The sequence below is a fragment of the Bombus bifarius genome, unplaced genomic scaffold (genome assembly GCF_011952205.1).
Source record: "Bombus bifarius isolate JDL3187 unplaced genomic scaffold, Bbif_JDL3187 scf7180000008297, whole genome shotgun sequence".
NCBI lineage: Eukaryota > Metazoa > Arthropoda > Insecta > Hymenoptera > Apidae > Bombus > Bombus bifarius.
The window spans coordinates 1-8,991 of record NW_022884576.1 but is presented as its reverse complement, the minus strand read 5'-3'; the positions used below and the strand labels follow the sequence as shown (position 1 = coordinate 8,991).

The following is an 8,991-nucleotide window of genomic DNA, read 5'->3' as shown; positions in this document are numbered from 1 at the left end:
TAGATTTTTAGATTCCGCGCCCGGATTTGGCACAGGCGTCTGTATTAACTCACGCATGATAGTTATATGCTCTTGCCTGGTTCTGGACGACACTTATCCCACTTCTGATGTCGGGTTTGTCGGGTTGAAGCTAGTTCTAGGAGCGCGTTGCGTATCTTCATTAGGACAAGCCATCGTTGTCGTTCAATGAGGTTTATATTTTCAATTATATGTACAAGTGTTAATTTAACAGGGTTTTACCATTTAACGTGATTATTAAACATCTTTTGTCATAGACGATTTTTGTCATCTCCAATAACATCAGTGTGGACATCATTCATATTGATCTCGTTTTCAGTGGCTTTGTTACAAATATTAATTGTTCTTGTCTTATACATACCACGGCCATTTTGTGTGGCCAAACTTTGACTTAAAATTTCATGGTCAATCACGATATATTTTAAGTAACTATCTGCAAGGACATGAAAAACTATCTGCAATGTAAATCCATCAATACGTACAACGGACAAAATTTGTGATGTACATTTAATACAAGTATCTCTTATTCCTCTGATTGCTAATATAGTTATTAGTTATTTTTTTGCCGGAAAATTTCAAGGCACTCAGCTTCACAATCGAAGTAAAATCGAATCGATTCACTCAGGTGAGTTAACCTACCAAGTGAAGCTTCCGTTACGCAGAAGTCGATCCGGCGCTCGTTATTGGAATTATAGTTTCATTTCGGTGTGCTGCTGCTATTTTCATTAACATCTTCATTAACGCTTAGGTTGTTGTCTCTTTGCCACCAATCCGCGTAGTAAGAAGTTCTTTAAATGTTGGTCAGGTGTTATCTGCACCGGCCAGTACTTGCATAAATCATTGCGTTTCAGAACCCTCTAGAGCACGACTTAAAGCAGAAAATAACGCGCTGCTTTCTAAAGGATTTTCGCTTGCTATGCGGATGGCGGTCGTCCTCTGCAGCCTCCGCAGCAAGGTCAGGCTGCGGCGACTCGCCATCAGGTCTTCGGCCCAAACGGGAGTCCCGTAAAAGACTCGGGACCTGACCACTCCCTCGTAGAGTCGGCGGACTCCCGAATCTGCTCCGCCGATGTTCGGTAGGTCGTGATCCACAGTATAGGTCCCAGCACCGAACCCTGCGGAACGCCGCGCTCGACTTGTCTTCTCTCTTCTCCGTTCTTTTCCCGTTGTATGTGATCCACCTCTCGCCCAGGTATGCCCGGATGACTCCGACGCCGGTACCTCGAAGTATCGCAGTGCCTCCACTATCCTGGCCCAAGGAATAGAGTTGAAGGCGTACATGATGCCCAGAGAGACCGCCAACGCCACCCCTTCTCGGAACACTCTGTTTTCGGCCATGGACCTCACCCTTCTCACCGCGTCCACCGTCGAGCGGCCTCGGCAAAATTGGCTGTCGTGTTATCCGGGCATCCTCTCCGTCATATGGGCCTCCAGACTGGCGACGATTATCCTCTCGAACAGCTTGCCCACCTCTGCTTCTTAGTTTCTACCACTCTCCACTCACCACCCTCCTGCTCCCTCGGGAGCGACGCTGCTTGGGTGGCGCGGCGAGTGGCGGAGCGGTCCGTGCTTCGACGTGCCTCGGGGGTGCGTTGTCGTCGACCCCCGAAACGCTCATAAGTAAGAAGGTCTCAACTCTTGCACTACCCTCTCTAGGGCATCGATGCGTAACCTGTCGCTCTTACCCTCCCGCGGAGGACGGCCATATTCGGACGCCGGGCTGGTGCACCGCGGGCACGCGTGAGCGCGAGCAGCCCATTTCGTCAGTTCTTGGCGAAGGCCTGCGTTTTCCTCCTCCAGCGCGGCAGCCTTATTGCTTCCACGAGCCTCGTGGCTCCTGTGTCGCTGTCGCGCGCTGGTCCCGCCCTCCTCGACGATTCGCTCTTCTACGCGGCGGTGATGTAGCTCGCCGCGTCTTTGAGGGCATTTATGTACGTTCCTTTGAGGTTAGACTATGTCGTCGCAAACCACATGATTTTCGAGACGTGCATAGTTAGCCCGGCGCTGACGTCCGCCGAGCCAACTCCTTATTAGGCCGAGCTCGTCCTTATTAGGATTGCTAGTTTTTCGGGCACGCCCGGGGTTGTGATCACGATCATCCTTCGTTTTCAAATGGACGCCGTCGAAGCCAGCGATGAGCGCGACGCGATCTAGGCGACCGACTCCTCGTCGTCGGACTTTGCTCGCGTCCGTAGTGCTCCTGCCATCGGTGTCGTGGCATCGTCTACCATGGCCGGAGCGAGAAAAACGCACTTCGACTTGTCCGCGGTTCTCAGCGAACCTCTCGTCATCCTTCTTGGAGATTTCTCCGTAACCTCTGTTTTTCCGCCTCGCCAGGCGCAGAAACACGTCCGGGGGCCTGGCGGTCCACCCTCGAACGGTCGTGGTCGTGAGATGACGACGCAGTTGTGCCCACTTGACTAACCAGACTGCACCGGTACCGGGGTCTCCCTCCCCTGCGCTGTAAACGTTTTTACTCTGTTTACTCGAATTCATGATATCTTATTTGTTTGGTGTCGCCAGGTCGTCCTCAAGTTTCTCCATCCTGGTGTCACCCTGTCCCGGTCAAGGGGCCAACACCTCTGTGAGTAAAGCAACCCCAACACATAATTGAGCCACCTCCAAATTTCATAGTTTGTTTTATACCACCTGGTTGATCATTAATTCTCGGATGAAGTCCAATACCAGGACCTTCCGTCGGATTCAAATCTGTTAATTTTTCTTTCGTCACTCCACATAACTCTCTTCCAATCTTCGTTGTTCTTCTTTCAATTCTTTGTAGGTGTCAACAAATTGTTTTTGTAATTTAATATTTTTGTTTGAAAGAGCTGGTTACTTTCCTTTTCCTTCCAATCCTTCGTAAATCAATTCTTTTTAAAGAGCGACGAATGGTCCATTCGCTAGCACTTATTTCGATTTCCTGAGCAGCAATTTTTGGTGTTTTGTAATTATCCGACTGAATACAGTGTGCAATTTCACGTGCTGCTGTATCCGAAATAAGTCGCGGTCTACCGTTTTGTGAAGAAATTGGTGCACTAACATACCTTTTTCTTATTCTTGCAACTATGTTATGACCGACACGACATTTCTCTGCAATTTGCCGCAACGACAAACCTTTATCACACAAACAAATGATACCTACGAAACAGTGGACAATCAGTGCTTTTATTGACAGTCTCGTTTCCCTGACATTTACATGCTATCATAAACGTTTCTGACGAAACGTGCAAAACAGTAAACATTGTTTTAAAACACAATTATTATAAAATATTCTGTACACTATTGATGTTAATGTAAATGAATTATTACGTTTCGTTGATCAGACGTAGCTTGTAGTTACTGTTACCTAATCTTTACCAATCACTTGAAAAAGTAGTCGTAGTATCGTCTTTTATATAAAATCAGCGGAGTGTGTTTCCCTAAGTCTTAAATAACAACTGTGCTGAATAAAACAATCTTTGCTCCAATATGATAAGTATAATTTGCATCTTTAATATGAAAGGCTTACAAAATTACAGGTAATATAGGCATTTACATATTTACAGGACTTTACGATGAAATGCTTAATGTAATTAATTGCGAAAAGCAAACAAGGATCTATACATAAGCCAACATTGCAATCGTTACACTCATATCGTGATTCGGATTTTATCATTTTTTCTACAAACCACACATCTTCGTTTTCGGTTTTTATTGTTTGGCCTATAGAATGAGGGAAAAGGTCTGTAGAGGATGGATCTATTCAAATATCACTAATAACGATCTATATGCACTTTATTAAAGATATACTTTGATACAAAGCGCAAGTCCAGGTATAATAATCAATCGAAATAAATACGCGCGCAAGAGACTCCGTATACACTATGATGCGTCGGTATGCTTACGCTGCCATCGCTGAACTCTGTCGCTCGTCATTTCCTTTGTTTATTTATACCGGTTGGGGGTACAGTCGGCGGGCGGAAAGTTTGAACTCGACTGCGTTTGATGGTTGAAAGCAGTCGCGACATTGATTTGCACGGATTTAGTTACTCCTTGCAATACCCGTGACCTTAACGGTCATGATACTCCGAAACAAAACAGCAATAAGATTTGAATTTATCCTGCTCGCGTGCCGCTACAGGTCTATCTGCTAACCTCATTGGATTGTCAGCGGGTCGGCTTTGATGCCGAACTATATTGTGCAGGTACTTTGCGATTATTTGTTTTATTAACCCTAACTGAAATTTTGCCATGGAAATGCTTCCTCCTCGATTTTGCTTATAAACACAATATGCATTCCACACACGAATGTCTTATGAGGTGGAAGAAAAATTTGCTGTACCACTTCAACGATTAACGCGTTGAATTAACAGTTCTTAGAATCATATCAACTTTGCCTATTATGCCCATTGATTTATTATAACTTACATACCTAGACACTGCTGCAAAATCTGCAGTATGCATAGTTGTAATCATATAAACTTCTTTTTGTCTATCCGCTTTATCACTAGTAAACTATTTGATGTACCAAAACATCCCTCTCCTTTTTTCAAATGCTCTTCAAACTTCGGCATTCCTTGCAGTCTTTTACTCACAGTCCCGCATGCATTGGTACCATTCTTGTGTAGAGAGGTAAATAACGCTGGACTCGAATAAAAGTTGTCTAGATAAACTGTGTGACCTTTTCCAATGTATGGTTTCAAAATGGACAGGACTATTGCACTCGATTTTTCAATCCCCGTGATTTCACTTTCTACAATTGTTGAGTTTCCGCCATAAACTATAAGGTCCTGCACGTAGCCTGTTTTACAATCACAGAGCATATACAATTTTATACCAAACCGACTTCTCTTTGACGGAACGTACTGCTCGAAAGATAAGCGGTCTTTGTACAACATCAAGCTTTCGTCAATACAAAGTCCTTGATACGGATGAAATGCGTCACTGAATGATTTTCGTAGCATATTCATTACATCTTTTAATTTACCTAGACGATCATCAGTGCGCCCAAGATCGTGTGTAAAGTGTATCATCCTTAGTAATGAAAGATAGCGATCTCTGCACATTATTTCGCCAAAAATACTGCTTCGTAAATATTTATCGTTAGTCCAATACTCTTGTATTGTTAGCTTTTTATTACATGCCATCAACAATGACAACGCGAAAAAACAGTACAGTTCGTCTACTGTCGTATTTTCTTTGATTCCAAGTTATTATTATTAGCTCATCTCTTAAGTTCGTGCCGTTTTTCGAGATGTTACATATGTTAAGGTAGTTCTGGTTGTAGAACTTCTTCTCATTTTTCTGCTAGGGCCATTATCCCGCCTCGATAAAAGTTCTCCTGTTTTTCTTTAAAATAATTTTCTAAACTGTTTTTGAGAATGTCAATATTTTAAAATTTTTTGAGTCCGATAATAATTTGTCTCATCTACAATGTACTGTACGAGCTCTTCAGAAATCAATAGCTCAAAGTAATTTATAATTGGTGAGGATCTGCGTATTTTCTTTCCTACTCCCGAATTTTTTGAGGAAAATGGATGAATTTTTGGCTTGAAATTTTTAGATGTCCATGTTACATTGCAATTGTTGTCCTTGGTATTCCTTCCTGGTTGTCCTTCAATTCACTCCGATTCCGATTCTTACGTGCTGCATATATTTCTTCGCCGTCTTTTAGGCAGGTTGAAATTATTTTCATTTTCCTCGGAATCGATTAGTCCATTTTCAAACATAATACTTTTTTTATTTCTTACATTTTGAAAGGGTCTAAACTATTCCTAACAGTACATTTTCAAAGAAAATTCCGAGCCACGATTTCTAATTTTTAACAGATTGGCAATTATACCTTAAGCCGATCTATTGCTAATTCTTGCAGCCGTATATGAAATATCGTTTCACTGTTAATGGATTTAACAGACTTTTGGCATACGATCGTTTGGATGTTCGAAATATATTACGTAAAACGTTTTGATGTTGTTTCAACAATGAGTAACTTTTAAGAAGTGATTAATCCAATGTATCAATAAAATCAAGAGAAAATGTTCTACCGATAACGAAAAAATATATTATTGACTACAGATTGCACTGGTGTATGCCCGAAATTATGGGGTGCTGAACCCAGGATTCCTTGCTGTAATTTTCTGATACAAGTTATTTTATTATTTCATCATCTACGAACAGCTGAAACACATTATATGGATTGATAACGCCAGGTGATTGCCCAATGAGGCCACCTGTCTCGGGGAAAGAAACTGACTTCTGCCGACCACTAAGTTCATTCCATTCACCAAATTGAATTGTACTTTCCTTCGTACCATCAGTCCTTCTTTCTTCCTCAATGACCAATTCTTGTAAAATCTCGTCAACAGTATCTTCATTACATTCAATGTCACTACAATTATACTTATTAACCCTTAGAGTGCTGAACACTCGCGGCCTATACGGTCCGTACGGACGGCGCGCGGCCAGCGCTGACGATCGCTGTGGACTGAGTACTTTTTCGCTAAACTGAACTCTGTTGATTGACTATTCAAAGCGCAAATCGTAATAAGTTATAGTAATTCTTTTGCACGAGATTAAATGATTCAAGAGCGTTATTTTTTTAGTATTAATTATTTATTATAAACATCGAAATTTGCAATAAACTGGAATTCGGGTAATAAACTAGAAAACTAAATTTAGTAAATATAACACGCGTTAATAATTCAGTTGTGTGTGAAACATTTCAAAACAATTATCGATACATAATCCGACATCGCATTTTCTGCATTCGTAATTTATCGATTACTGGTCATATTTTTGCTAAAGGATCGTCACTTGCTGTATCATTATCGTTAAAGTGCAACACTTGTATTGTTATTATTATTTATTATTATTGCTTACTCCGTACCTTTCAACTTTGGACGAACTCTCGGTTTTACATCTCTTATGTCTATTTCTCTTCTTATATATCTACCTTCCCTCTTTTCCACTCTATTCTACTGCACTACCTTACTCATTCTACCTCTAAAGACTAAAAATTAGGAACCATAAAATAGCAACTAATGACTAAGCACTATTGCAACTTTGGTCTTTAGCCTCCTTGCTGTGCCTCCTTCTTGTCGTTTGCCCTTCTCTTCTCTATTATCGTTTTCAATTCCGCTAAACCTTCTCCAGTCTCGTTTAGCGTTTTTCCTATGTCCTTTGGTCCTCCCGTTATTTCACATTCTTCTATTACATGTCTTCTTCTTTCCTTCTGCATAGTCTACATCTTTTTTCCTCCTCTTCTTTCCAGTATTCCCTTGCTTTGGTCTCGTTTCCGCATCTGAATCTTGTCAGTATTCTTCTGTCCTTCCACTTCATGCTCCCTTCTACGTACTTTTGTAATTTTTCTTCGGCTGTGTTTCTGTAGCGTGTATTATATTTGGATTCCCTTATTCTTTTCCCCCTCTCTTCTGCTTCTCTCTTTCTTCTCTCTTCTATAATTTGGTCTGCTGTCATCTTTTCTTGCCCCCGTCCTGTTTCCATCTGCGTCCCTCCTTTTCTCACCTCTCCTAGTCCCTTCTTTCTCTTTCTTGCTCTTTTCCCTTCCTGACCATTCCCCCATTCTCTCTCTCTTCCCTTTATACACTCCTTTACTAATTCCTTTTTTGATTCTAGGGCTTTCTCTTCGTACCTTGCTGCTCTTTTTAATGCTTTTTCTTTCATTTCTATTAATTTGCACTCCTCTACCAGTATGTAATTTAGTGTTGTCATATCTAAGCCTAATATCCATTTCACATATCCCCTTTGAACTCTGTCCAGTCTTTCTTCCATACCTCTGCTCCAAACAGCGCCACGCTCTCTACCAGTGCTCCAAACATCTTCATTCTGCTTTTGTAGTCCTGTTTGAATATTCTTTCTCCCACGCACCATGTTTTCTTCATTGCTATTGTTGCTCTCTTTTTTCTGTCTTGTGTGTGCTTCTCGTCACTTCCGTTTTTCTGTAGTATGTACCCTAGGTATCTTATCTCGTCCACTTCTTCTAATTCTTGCTCTCCTCCTTTCCATTCTCTTTGCCTCCTGTTGTTCCTTCTCTTTTCAAAGACTACTATTTTGGTCTTTTCCGTGCTCAGTTCTAATTCGGCTTGCTTTGACAATTTTTTGAGCCTCTTTAACATTTCTTGTAGCTCCTTTTTCCTGTCCGCCATCAGCACAATATCGTCTGCATATGTTAGTGACCACAATTTTCTTCCTCCTACCACTATGCCCCGAGCTGGCCCTTTCCTTAGTTCTTCTTCCAGTCCTGCCACATGCATGCTGGAGGTGTACATCTTCCTTATCGGGCGCCTTTGTTTGACTCCCCTCACAGTCCAAAATTCTCCTGTGTTGTGGGTGTTGACTCTCACTAGGTTTCTTGTTTCTCTTCGTATATTTCTCACATCCTTCGGATTAGTTTTTCGCTAATCCCCATTTTCCCCATTTTCTCCTCCAGATTCTCTCTGTTTAGCCTCTCGCCGCTCGTAAGTCCGCAAAGCAGGCATATAATTTCCCTTTTTCTTTACTTAACGATCTAGAATGGAGGAGATGGTTTATCACATAAACCGCGTCGGTCACTCCTCTTCCTTTTCTGAATCCAAATTGGCTCTCTTCCAATTTGTCTTCAATCTCGACATTCAGTCGTTCGTCTAGTATCCCTGCGTAGATCTTGTATGCCAATTAGTGTTACTGCAACATTACTGTAATAATATCATGTATCGATTTCGTACCATTATTTTGCTGAAAATATTGCTTTTCAACGGTTCGTCCGTAGACCAATATTCTCTTGTCACGTCGAAGACGCAAGAAATCACGAAACCGATAGATCGCCGGTGATCTTCTCGCGTCGCAGTTCGAACGTTTCACGAGTAAGGTGAAGAAATTGAACTTCCTATAAAATGATGGAATTTTTATCGTATAAATCCAATACAGTGAAGGTTCAAACTGTTACAACAGAATAATGTGTGAGCGCTTATTTAGGAGGGTTTTTATATGGAGGTT

At 41.7% G+C, this 8,991-nt stretch overlaps 1 pseudogene; it reads right to left on the bottom strand.

Moving 5' to 3' along the window:
* Positions 1 to 7,206: 7,206 nt before the first annotated feature.
* LOC117212426 lies at positions 7,207 to 8,006 on the bottom strand (annotated as a pseudogene).
* Positions 8,007 to 8,991: the final 985 nt, after the last annotated feature.